The sequence below is a fragment of the Hyla sarda genome, chromosome 6 (assembly GCF_029499605.1).
Source record: "Hyla sarda isolate aHylSar1 chromosome 6, aHylSar1.hap1, whole genome shotgun sequence".
NCBI classification, from domain to species: Eukaryota; Metazoa; Chordata; class Amphibia; order Anura; family Hylidae; genus Hyla; species Hyla sarda.
Window position 1 is genome coordinate 114,905,974 of NC_079194.1, and position 15,423 is coordinate 114,921,396.

At 45.5% G+C, this 15,423-nt stretch overlaps 1 protein-coding gene and 1 long non-coding RNA gene across 2 annotated transcripts in view; one reads left to right on the top strand and one right to left on the bottom strand.

Annotated features, from left to right (window-relative positions):
- The window catches only part of LOC130275996 (uncharacterized), a 91,918-nt gene that overhangs the window by 33,657 nt on the left and 42,838 nt on the right, over positions 1–15,423 (bottom strand). The window contains exon 2 of the long non-coding RNA XR_008844980.1: positions 13,148–13,262. This is a non-coding gene — a long non-coding RNA (uncharacterized LOC130275996). The remainder of the gene's footprint in view (positions 1–13,147; positions 13,263–15,423) is intronic.
- LOC130275993 (sodium- and chloride-dependent creatine transporter 1-like) overlaps positions 1–15,423 on the top strand; it is a 104,237-nt gene that overhangs the window by 1,192 nt on the left and 87,622 nt on the right. The window lies entirely within an intron of this gene.

A 15,423-nucleotide genomic window follows, 5' to 3' on the forward strand; every position in this document is an offset into this window, starting at 1 on the left:
TAGACATATACGTCATTTACAATCGCACCCCATGGGTGTTTTATGCCACTGTATGGAATTTGTTATAGGCATCTGTTAGATACCTTGCCAGCTTTCAGCTGGATGATGGATACCACTGTATAGCATCCCTCATGCCCTGTTAAATGTATACGTCATGGCACATAAATTAAATCGAGGCTCTCAGTGTGATGCGATCCGCCTTAAATATAATTATAGATATATATAAATATCTTTCTCGTTTGAATCTAATTTTGTACCTGTTTTTCTCATGTCTGTCTTTCCATCTAGTCTGGTTTATTACAATTTCCTTTCATATCCCGCATTGACACTGTATTCCATTAGTGACGATCACTGCAGATATGTGATAACATTGCTTACGTCTGAGCAGACGCATACTGTGTGCACCGCGCTTCATGGAGGACACGGTACGCCACCGGCATGTCTATGTGCGCATGCTTTGCTGTCCATCATTATTTATATCGAGGGACTTGTAGTCCTATAGGCTTTTTGACAGGAGGACCATCCTCCCCAGCACTGAAGCAAGGCACTTTCCTAGCTGTGATGTCTTGCTGTCAGTGTACGTGCTGCACAATAGAGCTCCCATCCCCCCACCGCTCACTTCTCTGCACCATCTTTGAATGGCTTTGTATGACATACAGTACAGGATAGTATAACGTCCTATCGATATATAACCGTACAGTGCATGTGGCAGAACATTCTGGAGGAACAGTGGTCATAGCAATAGTAGGATATAGTGCATGAACGTGATATGAATATTTGTAAAGTGGAGAGACGTAGCAGAGCAGAGTCAGTCATTTGATACAACTCTTATAAATGTTATATTTAGGTCAGTTCTACCTCAGGAACTGGACACAGCAAAAACAATTAAGGGCTTTCAAACCTGACTTTGATATATTCTTAAAAGAAAATAACATTAAAACTGTGCCTGTCGTTAACAAAAACATTTCATACAATGTAGAGAATACTATTTTATATGTATATTTGTAATATATATAGATTCAAAAAAATATCTTTGGGTGAAAAAAAATGCTGTCCCTGCAGCTATTGCCTGTGTGTCTCTGTGGGGAGATGAAATACAGGAAGTGATGGCAGGATAAGCATGGCTCTGTGCAGGCTCCGGGCTTGTCAATCATCCTGCTGTGTGAGCCAGGGGCATGTCATAGAGCCTCAATGTACCAAACTCTGCTTGTCCTCAGTGCCCAGAGCCCTGCTTGTCCTCAGTGTACAGAGCCCTGCTTGTCCTCAGTGTACAGAGCCCTGCTTGTCCTCAGTGTACAGAGCCCTGCTTGTCCTCAGTCTACAGAGCCCTGCTTGTCCTCAGTGTACAGAGCCCTGCTTGTCCTCAGTGTACAGAGCCCTGCTTGTCCTCAGTGTACAGAGCCCTGCTTGTCCTCAGTGTACAGAGCCCGGCTTGTCCTCAGTGTACAGAGCCCGGCCTGTCCTCAGGGTACAGAGCCCTGCTTGTCCTCAGTGTACAGAGCCCTGCTTGTCCTCAGTGTACAGAGCCCTGCTTGTCCTCAGTGTACAGAGCCCTGCTTGTCCTCAGTGCACAGAGCCCTGCTTGTCCTCAGTGCACAGAGCCCTGCTTGTCCTCAGTGCACAGAGCCCTGCTTGTCCTCAGTGTACAGAGCCCTGCTTGTCCTCAGTGCACAGAGCCCGGCTTGTCCTCAGTGCACAGAGCCCGGCCTGTCCTCAGTGCACAGAGCCCGGCCTGTCCTCAGTGCACAGAGCCCGGCCTGTCCTCAGTGCACAGAGCCCGGCCTGTCCTCAGTGTACAGAGCCCGGCCTGTCCTCAGTGTGCAGAGCCCGGCCTGTCCTCAGTGTGCAGAGCCCGGCCTGTCCTCAGTGTGCAGAGCCCGGCCTGTCCTCAGTGTGCAGAGCCCGGCCTGTCCTCAGTGTGCAGAGCCCTGCCTGTCCTCAGTGTGCAGAGCCCTGCCTGTCCTCAGTGTGCAGAGCCCTGCCTGTCCTCAGTGTACAGAGCCCTGCCTGTCCTCAGTGTACACAGCCCTGCCTGTCCTCAGTGTACACAGCCCTGCTTGTCCACCCTCACTTCCTGTATTTGGACTCCTCATAGAGACACACATTCAATAGCTGCAGGGACAAAAATATACACATTTTTTACTCAATGTATATGACAAATATACATATAATGGTATTATCTACATTATATAAAAACTATTTTGACAGGTACAATTACAATAATGTATATGCATTATCTGCCCATACCCCTTCCCCTCATCCATCTCCTTCCCTCCTTGGTTGAACCTGATGGACATGTGTGTGTTTGTTTGTTTTTCTAACCGTATGGTTTACACTGGACTGTAGACAGAGCCGTAACTTCAATCTCCTTAATTACCATGTGCCATTTATAATGTTGGTGCCATCTTAAGGGGCAGAGGGGACGCTTCTGGAGGTAAACATACAACATTATCTTACCTCATAGCATAGCTATACTTTCATTACCCTGGGGCAAATGTTTGTCTGCTACCCTAGCCCTGTATCACAATAAGGCTGGGTTCACACTACGGTTTGTCATTACGGTTCCCGTATACGGCTGGGAGGAGGGGTGGGCGGTGCTTAATCGCGGCACCCGCACTCAGCCGTATAGGGAACCATAGTTAATGTATTTCTATGAGCCGACCGGAGTGAACCGCAGCCTCCGGTCGGCTCATAGAAATACATTAACTACGGTTCCCTATACGGCTGAGTGCGGGTGCCGCGATTAAGCACCGCCCACCCCTCCTCCCAGTCGTATACGGGAACCGTAATGACAAACCGTAGTGTGAACCCAGCCTAACCTGGCTTTGTCGCTTGACCGTATCTTTGGTGGAAGTACTTCCATGTACAGTTGTAGCACAGCTAATACAGTCAGTAAACTCCTTGGGGCTGTATTGTGGATAACAATTCCCACAATCTGTATGTAGCCATTGATGATATGATGTGTTGATGGCAAAGTGTTGTGCTCCCTCCTGCTCTAAAGGCATGCACTCTCTGCTCTAGGCAAAGGGTAAAATGGGACCTGGTAGTGCCAATGCCTTGAGCATGACTATAGTGGGCACAAAGCTTCACTGAACATCTGAATGTTATTCAGAAACATTTGTAATGCAGCCAATGTCAACGTTATTGATTCCCATGAAAGGAAATGAGAAGACTGGCAGATCCAAAATAGGTGCAACCTCCAGAATAAATATCAGGAAGAAGGGCACGAGGCACATGACAGATGTGTGTATATATACAGTCAGTTTAATGCCATTCTTGTAATGAAGCTCGGGTCAGGCAATAATTGTCTAGAGTCTAGGAGTATTGTAATGTAAATATATTTGTGTACCCTATATGACATGTGGAATGATATATGGATAGATGTAAATCCTTGCCGCATTGCCTTTTCTCAAGCGATTATATCTGATAATGGGAAAGATGGAAGACAACAGATATGGCTGTATTGGCAGCAACATTAGCTCTTACCCAGCCTTCCCAGAATCTTATATATAGAAGAAAGGGCTGAACAAAACAACTTGCCAGAAAAGACAACTTAAAGGGGTTGTCCCATTAAGAAAAATAGGTTTATACTTTAAAAATTAAGCATATTTTAAATGTACATGCATTACTGAGAGAGTCCTGTGTGAGATATAAGGTTACTAATCCCCATGTGAGTGCATTGTGTTGATAACTGTTGCCCTTGGTTACGACCTACCAAGGACCCACTGAGGTGGTCACACGTGCCCAGTTCAACTGTCGAAGGTAATGGTAGTTGGTCTCCACTGCACAGGTTGCGAGAAAGCGTTAGCTCTGTTGCCTGGCGACAGCAAGGTCAGCGCTTGAAAAAGAAACCAGGAAATGAGCAGATTTATGGGGGTGAAGAACCTACAGGGATTTACATTTTGCATAAAACCAGCACATTTTATCATGATGATGATGATATTATTAACTCTTTACTTTATAGGGCACACAGATTCTGCAGTGCTGTACACTCAAATTGGTTCCCTGTCCCCATTGGGGCTCACAATTTAAACCTATCAGTATGTTTTAAAGTGTGGGAGGAAACCCACACAAGCACAGAGAGAACATACAAACTCTTTGCAGATGTTGTCCTTGGTGGGATTTGAACTGTGAGGCAACAGTGCTAACCACTGAGCCATCTATGTATGTGTTACACATCCCTTTAACTCCATAACTTCTTAAGGACCCATGACGTACCGGTACATCATGAGTCCACTTCCGTTCTATAACACGGGGTCACAGCATGGCCCCACGTCATAGCGGGTTGGGCCTGGCCTCTAACAATGGCAGGGACCAGTGGCTAATAGCGCACGGCATTGATCGTGGTGCTGTGCGCTATTAACCCTTTAGACGTGGCGTTCAAATTTGATTGCTGCGTCTAAAGAGAAACTAAACTAATGCCGGTTAGCTCAGGGGGCTGTTCGGGATCGCCACAGTGAAATCACGGCATCCCGAACAGCTGTAGGATACGAGGAGAGTCTCCTTACCTGCCTCCTGGTGTCTGATCGCCCAATGACTGCTCAGCGCCTGAGATCCAGGCATGAGCAGTCAAGTGGCAGAATCATTGACCAATGGTTTCCTATGAGAAACCATTGATCAATGTAAAACATCAGTGTGTGCAATGTTATAGCCCCCTATGGAAGCTATAACACTGCAAAAAAAAAAAAGTTAATAAAGATCGTTTAACCCCTTCCCTAATAAAAATTTGAATCACCCCCCTTTTCCCATAAAATAAAAACTGTGTAAATAAAAATAAAATTAAACATATGTGGTATTGCTGCGTGTGGAAATATCCAAATTATAAAAATATGTCATTAATTTAACCGCATGGTCAATGGCGTGCACAGCAAAAAAATTCCAAAGTCCAAAATAGCGTATTTTTGGTCTCTAAGTCCGATCAATCAAAAAATGGTACCGCTAAAAACTTCAGATCGCGGAGCAGAAAATAAGTCCTCAAAGTTATAGGGGTCAGACGATGACAAATTTAAACGTATACATTTTTCTGCTTGTAGTTATGATTTTTTTTAGAAGTACGACAAAATCAAACCTATATAAGTAGGGTATCATTTTAATTGTATGGATCTACAGAATAAAGAGAAGGTGACATTTTTACCGAAAAATGTACTTCGTAGAAACGGAAGCCCCCAAAAGTTACAAAATTGCGTTTTGTTTTTTCTTCAATTTTGGCGCACAATGATTTTTTTTGGTTTTGCCATAGATTTTTGGGTAAAATTACTGATGTCATTACAAAGTAGAATTGGTGGCACAAAAAATAAGCCATCATATGGATTTTTAGGTGGAAAATTGAAAGGGTTATGATTTTTAAAAGGTAAGGAGAAAAAAACGAAAATACAAAAACTGAAAACGCTAATCCCTAAGGAGTTAACCCCTTAAGGACCAGGCCAATTTTTACTGTAGGACCAGAGCATTTTTTGCACATCTGACCACTGTCATTTTAAGCATAAATAACTCTAGGATGCTTTTACCTTTCACTTTTTATTGGGGGGGGAAATCAGTGTAAGGGGGTGTATATGTAGTGTTTTACCCTTTATTATGTGGTAGTGTAGTGTAGTGTTTTTAGGGTGTATTCGCACTGGTGGGCGTTTACGGTGAGTTTCCCACTAGGAGTTTGTGCTGCAGTGAAAAATTGGACGCAGCTCAAACTTCAAGCAGGAAACTTACTGTAAACCCGCCTGTGTGAATGTACCCTGTACATTCATATGGGAGGAGGGGGGGGAGGGGGGGCAAACCTCCAGCAGTTTCAAAACTACAACTCCCAGCATGTACTGACAGACCGTGCATGTGCATGCTGGGAGTTGTACTTTTGCAACAGCTGGAGGCACACTGGTTGGAAAACCTTCAGTTAGGTTCTGTTACCTAACTCAGTATTTTCCAACCAGTGTGCCTCCAGCTGTTGCAAAACTACAACTCCCAGCAAGTACTGATCACCAAAGGGCATGCTGGGAGATGTAGTTATGCAAGATCTAGAGGGCCACAGTTTAGAGATCACTGCACAGTGATCTCCAAACTATGACCCTCCAGCTGTTGCAAAACTACAAATCCCAGCATGTCCAAACAGCTGGCTGGCCATGCTGGGAGTTGTAGTTTTGCAACATCTGGAGGGCTTCAGTTTAGAGACCACTGTATAGTGGTCTCAAACTGTCGCCCTCCAGACATTGCTAGGCAACTCACCGGCTTCCGTAGGATCCAGGGAGCCGCATTGCCGTCCTCTGCTGCCACCGATCCCAGCCGCTGATCGTCACCTCCGCCACGGTAAGTGGATTCCGGCTGGTACCCGTGGGTTTCCCCATTCTGCCCTACCTATTGTGGGTGGGCAGAACAAGGATACCGAAATATAAACCCCCCCCCCTCCACCCCCGATCTGCTATTGGTCGTTGCTTATAGACGACCAATAGGAGGGGTGGCACCCCTGCCACCTCACTCCTATCCCTTCAGGGGGATTGTGGGTGTCTTGGACAACCCCGATCCTCCTTATTTTCCGGGTCTCAGGGTCACCATAGACCCGTATGACCCGGAATCGCGCAAATCGCCAGTGTGAATTCACTGGCGATTTGCTGCGATCGCCAACATGGGGGGGTCATCAGACCCCCCCTTCCCGGGCATTTGCGCGGGGTGTCTGCTGTTCGATATCAGCAGTCACCCCAGTACGCGTACGTCCTTGGTCGTTTAACTACCAGGGAGCTTAGACGTATGCGTACATCCATGGTCCTTAAGGGGTTAAAGACTTATCAAAGACATGTTGTGGAGGACGAGTAACTGAAAGCTTTGCATAGTTTAGGGGGGCTGATCTCATTTATAGTATGTTGCTCTCCCCCCCCCCCCCCTTTCCATGGATATAGGACTATCCGTCAGAGGGGCGGGAAACTGTCCATATTTAATGTCTGGGGGGGAGGGTGTATTCAGTGCTGGGCATGATCTCAAGACCCTCTTTGTTCTCTGATGTATGGTGGGCTAGTTTCTCCGTGTCTGCTGTGTGGCAGTTTACACCCTGTTCTAAATTATTATGCAAATTATATTTTTCTCAATTACCCAAATATTTGATGTAAATAACAGGCAGCTTAATTCTTATGTTATCCACTATTAGTTGTACAATTCAAATTTTATGATAACAGTATTTTATGATTTTATGATAACAGTATTTATTTTTTTTTTTACCTCTTAAGGACGCAGGGCGTACCTGTACGCCCTGCGCCCGGTCCCGGTGTTTAAAATGGGGTCACGCCGTGACCCTTCATCACACTAGGTCAGTCCCGGCTGCTAATGATAGCCGGGACCCTGGGCTAATAGCGCGCGGCACAGATCGTTGTGCCGCGCTCTACTAACCCTTCAGACGCGACGATCAAAGTTGATCATCGCGTCGAAAACGAAAGTAAAAGCTTCCTGGGAGCTCAGTCGGGCTGATCGGGACTATCGCGATGTCCCGATCAGCTAGGACACGAGCAGAGGCCCCCTGACCTTTCTCCGTCGCGTCTGATCGGCATTTGATTGCTCCAAGCCTGAGCAATGAACCCCATATTACGCTGATCCATGCAAAGCTATAGCTTTGCAGGGATCAGGGTAAAAGATCAGTGTGTGCAGTGTTATAGCCCCCTATGGGAGCTATAACACTGAAAAAAAAAAGTTAATAAAGGTCCTTTAACCCCTTCACTAATAAAAGTTTGAATCACCCCCCTTTTCCCATAAAAAAAAACTGTGTAAATAAAAATAAACATGTGGTATCGCCAAGTGCGTAAATGTCCAAACTATAAAAATATATTGTTAATTAAACTGCACGGTCAATTGCGTACGCGCAAAAAAGTTCCAAAGTCAAAAATAGCGTATTTTTGGTCACTATTTAGATCATAAATGAATAAAAAGCGATCAAAAAGTCAGATCAATGCAAAAATGGTACCGATAAAAACTTCAGATCACGTACGACAAAATCAGACCTATATAAGTTGGGTATCATTTTAACCGTATGGACCTACAGAATAAAGATAAGGTGTTATTTTTACCGAAAAATGTACTATGTAGAAACGGAAGCCCCCAAAAGTTACAAAATGAAATTTTTTCATCAATTTTGTCGCACAATGAATCATATCTCCGTTTCGCCGTGAATTTTTTGGTAAAATGACTGTTACTGCAAAGTAGAATTGGTGGCACAAAAAAATAAGCCATCATATGGAATTTTATGTGCAAAATTGAAAGCCTTATGATTTTTAGATTTAGAAGGTGATGAGGAAAAAATGAAAATACAAAAACAGAAAAACGCTGAGTCCTTAACCTCTTAAGGACCCAGGACGTACGGGGACGTCCCCGCACCCTGGGCTTTAAGGACCCAGGACGTCCCCGTACGTCCTGGCGTTTTCCGGTCTCTGCCGCTCGCCGGGCAGAGATCGGAACCGGATGCCTGCTGAAATCCTCGTCCCTGAAGACCCGGATCCAGACGATGAAGACGGCGGCGACAGGTGAGTAGATTTTCAGCCGCGGTCGGGCCCTTTACAGCAATGCACGTCGCCGTAAAGCGACATGCATTGCTGTAATAGGACCCTGTAAACTACAACTCCCAGCATGCCCAGACAGCCCTTGGCGTCTGGGCATGCTGGGAGTTGCAGTTTTGCAACTTCTGGAGGTCCACAGTTTTTGGACCACTGTGCCCATCCAGATGTTGCAAAACTACACATCCTCAGCATGTCCTTACTGTCCAGGCATGCTGGGAGTTGTAGTTCTGTAACATCTGGCCCTTCAGATGTTGCAGAACTACAACTTCCAGCATGCCTGGACAGTTTTGGCATACTGGGAGTTGTAGTTTTGCAACATCTGGAAGGGCACAGATTGGGAACCACTGTATTAGTGGTCTGCAAACTGTAGTCCTCCAGATGTTGCAAAACTACAACTCCAAGCATGCTGGGAGTTGTAGTTCGGCAACATCTGGCTCTAAAGATGTTGCTGAACTACTACTCCCAGCATGCCTGAGAATGTTTGGGAGTTGTGGTTTTGCAACAGCTGGAGGCACACTGGTTGGGAAACATTGTTTCCTAACTCAGTGTTTCCCAACCCGTGTGCCTCCAGCTGTTGCAAAACCACAACTCCCAAACATTCTCAGGCATGCTGGGAGTAGTAGTTTTGCAACAGCTGGAGGTCCCCCCCCCCTGTGAATGTACAGGGTACATTCACATGGGCAGGGGGCTTACCGTGAGTATCAGGCTGCAAGTTTGCGATGCAGCAAATTTTGCGCGGCAGCTCAAACTCGCAGCGGGAAACTCGCTGTAATCCCCCGCCCGTGTGACTGTACCCTAAAAACACTACACTACACTAACACAAAATAAAATGTAAAAAAACACTACATATACACATACCCCATACACAGCCCCCCTCCCCAATAAAAATGAAAAACGTCTGGTACGCCACTCTTTCCAAAATGGAGCTTCCAGCTGTTGCAAAACAACAACTCCCAGTATTGCCGGACAGCCGTTGACTGTCCAGGCATGCTGGGAGTTTTGCAACAGCTGGAGGCACCCTGTTTGGGAATCACTGGCGTAGAATACCCCTATGTCCACCCCTATGCAAATCCCTAATTCAGGCCTCAAATGCACATGGCGCTCTCAATTCGGAGCCCTGTCGTATTTCAGGGCAACAGTTTAGGGCCACATATGGGGTATCGCCATACTCGGGAGAAATTGACTAACAAATCTTGGGGGTCTTTTTCTCCTTTCACCCCTTATGAAAAGGTGAAGTTGGGGTCTACACCAGCATGTTAGTGTAAAAAAATAAACTTTTTACACTAACATGCTGGTGTTGCCCTATACTTTTCATTTTGACAAGAGGTAAAGGGGAAAAAAGCCCCCCAAAATTTGTAACGCAATTTCTCCCGAGTACGGAGATACCACATATGTGGGTGTAAAGTGCTCTGGGGGCGCACAACAAGGCCCAGAAGGGAGAGTGCGCCATGTACATTTGAGGTGATTTGCACAGGGGTGGCTGATTGTTACAGCGGTTTTGACAAACGCAAAAAAAAACAAAACCCCACATGTGACCCCATTTCGGAAACTACACCCCTCACGGAATGTAATGAGGGGTGCAGTGAGAATTTACACCCCACAGGTGTCTGACGGATCTTTGGAAGAGTGGGCTGTGCAAATTAAAAATGTTGTACAGCCCACTGTTCCAAAGATATGACAGACACCAGTGGGGGGTAAATGCTCACTTTAAACCTTGTTACATTCCGCAAGGGGTCTAGTTTCCAAAATGGTATGCCATGTGGGGGTTATTTTGCTGTCCTGGCACCATATGGGCTTCCTAAATGCGACATGCCCCCCGAGCAAAATTTGCTCTCAAAAAGCCAAATATGACTCTTTCTCTTCTGAGCATTGTAGTTCGCCCGTAGTGCACTTCAGGTCAACTTATGGGGTACCTCCAAACTCAGAAGAGATGTGGTTACAAATTTTGGGGGGTATTTTCTGCTATTAAATCTTGCAAAAATTTTAAATTTGGGGGGGAAACACACCTTTTTAGTGATTTTTTTTTTTAACGTATGCAAAAGTCGTGAAACCTGTGGGGTATTAAGGCTCACTTTATTTCTTGTTACGTTCCACAAGGGGTCTAGTTTCCAAAATGGTATGCCATGTGTTTTTTTTTTTTTTGCTGTCCTGGCACCATAGGGGCTTCCTAAATTCGACATGCCCCCGAGCAAAATTTGCTCTCAAAAAGCCAAATATGACTCCTTCTCTTCTGAGCATTCTAGTTCACCCATAGTACACCTCAGGTCAACTTATGGGGGTATCTTCATACTCAGAAGAGGTGGGGTTACAATGCTTGGGGGGTATTTTCTGCTATTAACCCTTGCAAAAATGTGAAAATTGGGAGGAAACACACATTTTAGTGAAATTTTATTTTTTTACATATGCAAAAGTCGTGAAACCCCTGTGGGGTATTAAGGCTCACTTTATTCCTTGTTACGTACCTCAAGGGGTCTAGTTTCCAAAATGGTGTGCCATTTTTGCTGTTCTGGCACCATAGGGGCTTCCTAAATGCAACATGCCCCCCAAAAACCATTTAAAAAAAACGTACTCTCCAAAATCCCCTTGTCGCTCCTTCACTTCTGAGCCCTCTACTGCGCCCGCCGAACACTTTACATAGACATATGAGGTATGTGCTTACTCGAGAGAAATTGGGCTACAAATATAAGTATACATTTTCTCCTTTTTCCCCTTGTAAAAATTCAAAAATTGGGTCTACAAGAACATGCGAGTGCAAAAAATGGAGATTGTGAATTTTCTCCTTCACTTTGCTGTTATTCCTGTGAAACACCTAAAGGGTTAAAAGGCTGACCGAATATCATTTTGTATACTTTGGGGGGTGCAGTTTTTATAATGGGGTCATTTGTGGGGTATTTCTAATATGAAGACCCTTCAAATCCACTTCAAACCTGAACTGGTCCATGAAAAATTGTGAGTTTGGAAATTTTGTGAAAAATTGGAAAATTGCTGCTGAACTTTGAAGCCCTCTGGTGTCTTCCAAAAGTAAAAACACGTAAATTTTATGATGCAAACATAAAGTAGACATATTGTATATGTGAATAAAATTTTTTTTGGGGGGAATATCCATTTTCCTTACAAGCAGAGAGCTTCAAAGTTAGAAAAATGCAACATTTTCCAATGTTTCATCAAATTTTGGGATTTTTCACCAAGAAAGGATGCAAGTTACCATAAAATTTTACCACTATGTTAAAGTAGAATATGTCACGAAAATCAGAATGATAACTAAAAGCATTTCAGAGTTATTAATGTTTAAAGTGACAGTGGTCAGATGTGCAAAAAATGGCCGGGTCCTGAGGTGTAAAATGGCTGGGTCCTTAAGGGGTTAAGGGGTTAAACATGCAAAACTTACAATGCACTGTTCCAAATTATTACGCACAGTACGTTTAAAAACACTTTATAGGTTGTAACGAACTGCAAATTGTCATTTGTTGTGTTGGCAGCATATTTACTGAAATCAAAAGCCATTTCAATCACATTTTTAACAACATTTTAACTTTTTAAACATTTTAACAGGTCACGTTACATTTTAACATAGGGCCCCTTATTTGATTGCAGCTTCACAAGTCTTGCAAACAAATTAAATGGGCACTGTCATGAAATCAAAAAATTGATATGTTGTAGTACTTAAGTACTACGACATATCTCTAATATACTTTAATTAAAAAAAAAGTGATTTTAAAACAGTTTAAAATCACTTTTAAATTTGGCCACTAGGGGTCGCCCTCCTAGTGGCCGAATGCATTCACTGCGGTGCTCGCTCCCGCCTGTCAATCAGACTGGCGGGAGCGAGCGCTTTGAAGGAAAAGAACGCGCGCAGGCTCCCTGGCCTCACACGCCGGCCCCGGTGACAGGTAAAATTCTCAATGCTTATGCTTTTGCGGGGGGGGGGGGGGCCTTGAGCGGCGCAGTGGGGCCAGGGGGGGTTGCGGGCTATACAGTATGCCTCCAGTTGTTTCCCCAAGCTGGGAGTTGTAGTGGGGAAACAGCTGGAGGGACACTGAATAGATGAACTAAGGGGGGGTGGGGAGTCGGTTGAGCGGCGCAACTGGCCGGGGGGTTGCGGGCTGCGCGGCGGGGAGCGGGATGTGCGGCCATCACGGTGTTCACCTATACAGTATACAGTTGTTGGAACAGGGCTGGAGTCCATTTTGGAGTCTTCATGTATTTTTCTGCCCAATGCAGCCATTTCTGCTTGTGAGCATTGGTTAGTGATGGCCGAATAGAAGGTTTATGCACAGTTGCAAGACTCTGGAGGACTCTACACTTTGTCTGTGGGATCCCAGAGGCACCAGAAGCTTCAAATATTTGTTTGCTGCTATCTAATGGTATTTTGGCAGCAGCTTTCCTGAACCGATGCATGGATCTGGCACGATGCCTTTATCTGCACGAACCATTCTGTGCTCTGAATCAGCCACAAATCTCTTAATAGTGCGATGGTCACGCTTAAGTTTTCGTGAAATATCTAATGTTTTCATACCTTGTCCAAGGCATTGAACTATTTCACTCTTTTCAGCAGCAGAGAGATCCTTTTTCTTCCTCAGATTGCTTTAAAATGGTGCCCTGCTTAATAATGTGGAACACCTCACCTTTAGTAGTTTTTCCTTAAATTGGGCTCATCTGGCAATCTAATTATCACAGGTGTCCGAAATTGCTTCCAGTGATCAAAAGACCCCTGAGACACAATGCCATCCATGAGTTAAACTGAAAAACAAAATATTTAATCTTTGTGTCACTTAAATATCATTTGCATAATAATTTGGAACAGGGTGTAGCATCTTCATCTCTGATATATACCGGTTTAATGCCTTAGTCTTAGGGTCTATTCACATGGGAAGAAATTCTGCACCAGTTCCGCCTCCTTGGGCGGTTTCTGACTTGTGCGGATTTTGTGTGGAATTGGTACGGAAATGCTGCATGCAGAAATTCAATCACATAGAAGTCTATTGGGCTTTCATTTGTGTGAATAGACCCTTACTGGTGTATGGCGGTTTAGTGGGGAAATTTATTAAAGGGGTACTCTGCCCCAGACATCTTATCCCCTATCCAAAGGATGGGGGATAAGATGTCTGATTGCAGGGGTCCCGCTGCTGGGGACCCCCGCGATCTCTGCAGCGCCACCCCGCCATCATAACTACAGAGCACACTGGCACTCTGCGTGATGATGGGGCAATGCAGGGAATGGAGCATCGTGACGTAACTTCCCACCCCCCGTGATGTCAAGTCCCGCCCACTCCCATAGACATGTAATAAAGGGGCGGGGCCATGACTTCACCATGCTCCATCCCCTGCATCACCCCATCATCACGCACAGAGCCGGTTTGCTCTGTAGTGATGACTGCGGGGTGCCGCTGCAGAGATTGCGGGGGTCCCCAGCAGCGAGACCCTGCAATCATACACCTTATCCGCTAGCCTTTGGATAGGGGATAAAATGTCTGGGGCGGAGTAACCCTTTAAAAGTGTCCTACTGGCTGCTCTATTTTAGTTCTAAAAAGTTGGAGGGGGGTTTGGTGTGCGTGAACAAATTTATCAAGTGGCGGACGGCACTTGATGAATTTGTCGCATGGCAAGTCATGCTGCCAGTTCAGATGACTTGGACAAGAGAGTATGTAAATGATGGGCGTTACACTAAACCTCAATACACCAAAGAGTTTGGTGCAACGCCTATCATGTGTATGGCAGATTGGTGTCTTTGTCTCTCTGGTGAATGGCAGTTTGATATCTGTCTCTCTGGTGTATGGTGGTTTAGTGTTATTGTTTATTTGGTCTATGGCGGTTTGGTGTCTTGTCTCTCTGGTATATTGTGGTTTGGTGTCTTTGTCTCCGGTGTATTAAGGTTAAGTGTCTTAAGGTTTGCCTTTCTAGTGTATGGCGGTTCGGTGTCTTTGGCTTTATGGTGTATGGCGGTTCGGTGTCTTTATCTCTCTGGTGTATGGTGTTTGGATGTCTTTGTCGATTTGGTGTCTTTGTCTCTCTTTTTTTTTATGGCGATTCAGTGTGTTTTCCTCTCTAGTGTATGGTGGTTTGGTTTCTACATCTCTCTGGTGTACAGTGGTCCCTCAACATACAATGGTAATTCGTTCAAATGAACGATCGTTAGTTGAAACCATCGTATGTTGAGGGATCCGTGCAATGAAAAGTAAAGGACAGTGATCTCCAACCTTGCGGACCTCCAGATGTTGCAAAACTAAGACTCCCAGCATGCCCGGACAACCAACGGCTGTCCGGGCATGCTGGGAGTTGTAGTTTTGCAACATCTGGAGGTCTGCAGGTTGAAGACCACTGGTATAGGAGGTTATACAGTACTCACCTGTCCCTGCCGCTCACTGCTGCCCTGGATGTCGCCCTCCATCGCTGTCGCCGCATCCCCGGACCATCTCTGCTGCGTCTGTTCATCGCAGTCATCACGTCGCTGCGCACGCCGCTCCTATTGGATGACGGGACGGCATGTGTGGTGACGTGATGATGGTGATGATGGAGAGCGCCGGCGATGCAGGGGATCCCAAAAAAAGAACGGTCAGGAGCGGCGGGGACAGGTGAGAGACACCCACCGGATCATACGGGGCACCGTAAACGGCTATCCGGCAGCAGCTGAAGCAGTCTGTGCTGCCGGATAGCCATTTATGCGATGGCCCCGACATAAAAAAGCTGTTGTATGTTGATGCTGCCATCAAAATGCGATGGCCTCTGAGAGGCCATCGCATGTTGAAATTATCGTATGTCGGGGCCATCGTAGGTCGGGGGGGGGGTCACTGTATATTGGTTTAGTGTCTTAGTCTCTCCTAGTGTATGGCAGATTGGTGTCTTTGTCTCTCTGGTGTATGGTGTTTTGGTGTCTTTGTCTCTCTAAAGTATGGTGGTTTAT